Source organism: Ruditapes philippinarum, unplaced genomic scaffold (assembly GCF_026571515.1).
Source record: "Ruditapes philippinarum isolate M1 unplaced genomic scaffold, ASM2657151v2 ctg22359_1_1_1_1, whole genome shotgun sequence".
NCBI lineage: Eukaryota > Metazoa > Mollusca > Bivalvia > Venerida > Veneridae > Ruditapes > Ruditapes philippinarum.
Genome location: NW_026861292.1, coordinates 5,422 through 11,563, shown reverse-complemented (window position 1 = coordinate 11,563; position 6,142 = coordinate 5,422). Strand labels below are relative to the sequence as shown.

The 6,142-nt window shown below is 33.0% G+C and overlaps 1 long non-coding RNA gene across 1 annotated transcript; it reads left to right on the top strand.

Moving 5' to 3' along the window:
- The first annotated feature begins 288 nt into the window (after positions 1 to 288).
- Positions 289 to 4,636, top strand: LOC132715155 (uncharacterized). Its single transcript, XR_009623647.1, has 3 exons — positions 289 to 1,216; positions 1,720 to 1,784; positions 2,308 to 4,636. It is a non-coding gene; the product is annotated as an uncharacterized LOC132715155 (long non-coding RNA).
- Positions 4,637 to 6,142: the final 1,506 nt, after the last annotated feature.

Here is a 6,142-nt window from a genome sequence, read left to right as displayed (position 1 = left end):
GTCTAGTGTAAAAGGTTTATAGCACATTGGCTTCTCTGTTAACAACATGTCACCTGTTTGAGACATTCCAATTGACCACCTAAATGTACTTAAAATTTAACCAAAAAAAAGGGTATAATTTAGTTTTATTATTTATAAATTTATGCTTAATTTTAAAATTAAAAAATACAAAATAAAATTTAAAATGAAATTCAATACAAATATTTCACTCACTTATTTAATATACATAATGTAAAATATAAAAAGAAAATAGCTAATTTTTCATAGCATGACAATAATACTAATGTCTCCCTGGATTAGAAAATTCCCCATGAATGCTTGGTGTATATTATGTTAAATTCTCAATTTGAGTGCATGCTATGCATTTTTCCCAATTTGTTTGGTACCAGGCACGATTAACAAAGTAGGGGGGAAAATGCTGACACTGGGACCAGTGACTTTTCATAGCAATCAGTGACTGCTAAGTAGCAATCTATGACTTTACAAAGCAACCAATGACTCCCATAGCAACCATTTACTTTCCATAGAAACTAGTGATATTTCATACTAACTGGAGACTGCCATAGCAACCATGACTTTCCATGATGAAATTGACTTCCCTTAATAAACAGTAATTTCCATAACAACCCTTGAAATACATTTCTCAAGAACATACATGTACCTATTATTTCTACCAGCATCAACTTGATCCTTAGTAACCAGTGGTATCCATAGCAACTAGTGACTTTTTTTCCAAAGCAACCTTTATCTTTCCATAGCAACTGTTGACTTTCTTTTCTTTTCATATCAGTTACAGACTTTTCATAAGAACCTGAGTGACTTCCATAGCAAAATTTTATTTTCTAAAGCAACCAGTACCATTGACTTTCATAGCAACCTGCTGGTCAGCCGGAATGGTAGCCACTGCAGCCTTTACTACCAGTAAAGAGCCAGGCTTTATTGTAAGCTAACAAAATTGATGATGGAAGTTTTATATATGAAAGCTAGACAAAGTCTATTTCAGAAATTTAGCAGGTTTAGCATTTATCTGTATTTATTTACTCTTATTATTTTTCCTAAAATTTAAATACTATAACACATTTGAATTAGTTTGTAGTGGTACAACAGTTAAAAAATAGTTGCTTAAAATTTCAGGGTCCAAGCCTGTAAACTGAGCCAAGCAAAATAGATGTGATGGAGGAGACAAGTGATAACAAACTAATCAAAAGAAGAAAATGTAAGTGAATTGACTATCAAGTACAAGTTGTTTTAGTGTTTAAGGGATTTTAGGGTTTTAACTTCTGCATGAATGATAGGATTTCAAAATGAATTGGTTAATGCAGCCACCATTAGTAGATGATGTTTTGCGTGCTGTACTTAAGTCCCTCGGTCAAAGTCATAGCAGTGATGCATTATGTCAGGCATGAGCAGGTACCTGAGTAGATAAACCAACATTCTGTAAGCTTGTTTGATTTATGTAGTTTCCTCACATGAAAGTACACAGAGTCATCAGTGGTATTCAAACTCAGAGCAGTGAGTTGCAAGTGATTTGAAGTCAACTTATCTAAGCCAAGCACACCCCATTGTCTGCTTATCTAAACTCTGTTCTTTGAATTGAATATACATCAAATATCTGATATTGGTTGAGATAGTATTGTTCCAGTTACTACAGCATTCCTTTGGACCACATTAAATATGCATTTGTTAATTGTTATAATGTAAATATTAACCACATTTCAGGTCATTATCTTGGATAAAAAATGGTTACCTTCAACAACTAGATATACTGGTCACAGTTAAATTAAGTAAGTACTTGTACAATATCTACAAAATGTGCTAAAATGATACTTTAGACAGTACTTTACCAAATACAATTCTCTTCGCCTGTTTTGTTCATCAACCATGTGAAACTCTATAGTCATCACAGTCCTCTTGTCTTGAGGAAATTTAAGGATCAATTACTCTTTTATATATCACCTCTAAAGAGAGCATATATTTTATTAAGTAAAAATAGCTTGGCCCTATAAAGAAATTTGTCAATGATTCCTGTCCTTAACCTCTCACTTACACAAAAAATAATGATGCAATAAAAAATTTTTTATATGGACTATAATTAATATGCAATTGTAGATATAAATTATTATTAATCTTAAGTTTAGTTAGAAAATTTGTTTGAATTATTTGGCCTCTAAATAAATGTCTGTCTTTTAAAGGCAATGCATATCTTATTCAGAATTTAAATTTATTTAAGAATTATCATATGAAGTACTTTATTTATCAAATTTTGAAATATAAAAAAAGTAAAATAGTTTTTTTGTTTATTTTCAGATATTGTTGTCAAGAAGATTTTCCCTATTCATCATAGAGGAGCAGAAACATGTTTGGATGGAACATGTGCTTAAACTTTGCATAAGTTTTGTTGAAACTTTCATTTGATATACTGAAGATGGTTGTTGAATATTGTTTGTTAACAATATCTATATGGCCGTATGGCTGTAAAGAGAGATGTTGAAAGGTGCAATTTTAGTGCAAAAATGTGCATGTTTAACAACATGTTGAATGAACAAACATTATAATGCAGTAAAACACTAGGAATCATTATGTTTTCAAAACTTATATAACAACTTAGTAAATGTGTTGGAATGTCCATATATCCATCCACCAAAAGGAGGTATCTACATGTTAGTGAAACTTAATACATTATAGATGGATAAATCTCATTGGGGAGAAATGATGTGTTGAATTTTAATATGCCCGAAACAATTTCGGGCATATTATGTTATACCCCTGGCATCTGTTCCTCCGTACGAACCCAGAGGTACTTGTGTGACTGGGTAACAGTATATAAATAACACATGGGTTTGTTGGTAACTGTAAAAATATCATCCCGAGGAAAATACTGTTACCCGAGGATGATTGTCCATATTATTAATAGGTAGAAGACACCTATTGATTTTGAGGTCACAAGATCAAAAAGGTCAAGAACTGAAAACAGTTTCCGGAGCATAACTTAAGTTCCATTTGGCACACAGTGTTCAAACTTCATAGTATGATTGTCCATATTGGGTAGAAGACCTCTATTGATTTTGGGGTCACAAGGTCAAGGTCACTATTGCCTTAAAACTGAAAACAGTTACCGGAGCATAACTTAAGTTCCATTTGGCCCACAGTGTTCAAACTTCATAGGATGATTGTCCATATTGGGTAGAAAATCCCTATTGATTTTGGGGTCACAAGGTCAAAGGTCAAGGTCATTATTACTTTAAAACTGAAAACAGTTTCCGGAACATAACTTAAGTTTCATTTGGCCCACAATATAAAAACTTCATAGGATGATTGTCCATATTGGGTAGAAGACCCCTATTGATTTTGGGGTCACAAGGTCAGAGGTCAAGATCATTATTACTTTAAAACTGAAAACAGTTTCCGGAACATGACTTAAGTTCCATTTGGCACACAGTATTCAAACTTTATAGGATGATTGGCCATATTGGGTAGAACACCACTATTGATTTTGGGATCACAAGGTCAGAGGTCAAGGTCACTATTACTTTAAAAGTGAAAACAGTTTCCGGAGAATAACTTAAGTTCCATTTCGCCTAGCGGTGCTCTTGTTAGTTTTCAGCTCAATTTTTTTTTAAGAATAAAAGAGTGTGAGCTATTGCTATGTACAGTCATGCCTTACTTTCTTGTTGTCATCCTAAAACTTTAACATTTTCTCTTCACAACAACCCTTTTGACAAGACCTTCAAGTAGACCAGACTGAACTTGAGTCTTAAAATATCTTGACCTTCCAAGTCACGGTGTCAAATGTTTAAACTATCAATTTTGCTTGATATTTGCTTTATTTGGCTGTAACTTTGTTATTCTTTTCAGCTCACCTGAGCTTGCTCAGGGTGAGCTTTTTAGGATCGTTTAATGTCCATTGTCCGTCCAAATTTGTTCGTTAACACTCTTGCGGTCACATTTTTACCTCAATCATCATCAAATTTTGTCACGATGCTTGTCTATGTAATTGCTTATATGCGTTTGAACATGGGTCATCTCAGATGAAAAACTAGGTCACAGGAGCTAAAAATAGAAAAATCTTGTTAACACTCTAATGGCTACTGTTTTCATCCAAATATCCTGGACTGAAAGTTTGTTTTGATGATTTTTATGTCAAATTTGAATATGGGTCACCTGGGGTCAAAAAACTAGGTCACACTGCTCAAATATGGAAAATCCTTGTTAACACTCTAGTGGTCACATGTTTGACTCACCTGTCATAAAACTTGGTCAGGATGCTTGTCTAGGTAATTGCTCGGATGAGTTCAAACATGTGTCATCTCAGATGAAATACTAGGTCACAGGAGTTTAATATAATATGGGTTTGATGGGTCAGGTGAGCGATCTAGGGCCATTTTGGCCCTCTTGTTGGCTGTAACTTTGTAAGTAATCAATGGAGTATTTCAAACTTAGACAAAACAACCATTTGGACAAGACATGCTGAAATGTTGAACAGACCTTGACCCTGAGCTTTAAATCACATTGACTGTCAAGTTCAAATTATTGAATTTTGGTTAAGTTGTCATGAGGGAATGGTTCCCTCTTGCCAGTAACATGGCTCTAAATTTCTATATTACTGCATTTTATTCTATCAAATTGTTATACATGATCTGTTTTGTTAAGGGAACGGTTCCACTTTAGAAAGTTTGTTATAGATAAGTTTTGAAATTTATTTTTTATTTTGAGGAGGGAATGGTTCCCTCTTACTGGTAACCTGGCTCTAAATTTCTAAATTATTGCATTTTATTCTATCAAATTGTTATATCTATTTTGTTAAGGGGGAACAGTTCCACTTTAGAAAATGTGTCATATATAAGTTTGAAATTTATTTTTTATTTCGGTGAGGGAAGGGTTCCCTCTTACCATTTACATGGCTCTCAATTTCTAAATTATTGCATTAATTGTTATATCTGTTTTGTTAAGGGGGAAACAGTTCCACTATAGAAAATGTGTCATATATAAGTTTTAAAATTTATTTTTTATTTCGGTGAGGGAAGGGTTCCCTCTTACCGTTTACATGGCTCTCAATTTCTAAATTATTGCATTAATTGTTATATCTGTTTTGTTAACGGGGAACGGTTCCACTTTAGAAAATTGGTAAGTGATAAGTTTTGAAATTTATTTTTTATTTTGATGAGGGAACGGTTCCCTCTTATGGGTAACCTTGCTCCAAATTTCTATAATTATTGCATTTTATTCTATCAAATTGTTATTTCTGTTTTGTTAAGGGGGAACGGTTCCATTTTAGAAAATGTATCATACTTTAGTTTATAAAAAAAAAAAAAAAATTTCGATGAGGGAACGGTTCCCTCTTACCATTTACATGGCTCTGAATTTCTAAATTATTGCATTTTATTCTATCAAATTGTTATATCTGTCTTGTTAAGGGGGAACGGTTCCACTCTAGAAAATGTGTTATAAATAAGATTTGAAATTTATTTTCTATTTCGATGAGGGAACGGTTCCCTCCTACCGGTAACCTTGCTCCAAATTTCTAAATTATTGCATTTTATTCTATCAAATTGTTATTTCTGTTTTGTTAAGGGGGAACGGTTCCATTTTAGAAAATGTATCATACTTAAGTTTTTAATAAAAAATTATTTCGATGAGGGAACGGTTCCCTCTTACCATTTACATGGCTCTGAATTTCTAAATTATTGCATTTTATTCTATCAAATTGTTATATCTGTCTTGTTAAGGGGGAACGGTTCCACTCTAGAACTGTGTTATAAATAAGATTTGAAATTAATTTTCTATTTCGATGAGGGAACGGTTCCCTCCTACCGGTAACATGGCTCTAAAATTCTAAATTATTGCATTTTATTCTATCAAACTTTTGAACCTGTTTTGTTAAGGGGGAACGGTTCCACTTTAGAAAATGTGTAAGAGATAAGTTTTGAAATTTATTTTTTATTTCGATGAGGGAACGGTTCCCTCTTACCGGTAACATGGCTCTAAATTTCTATATTACTGCATTTCATTCTATCAAATTGTTATACATGTACCAGTTTTGTTAAGGGGGAACGGTTCCACTTTAGAAAATTTGTTATCTATAAGTTTTAAAATTATTTTTTATTTCAATGAGGGAACGGTTCCCTCTTACCGGTAACATGGC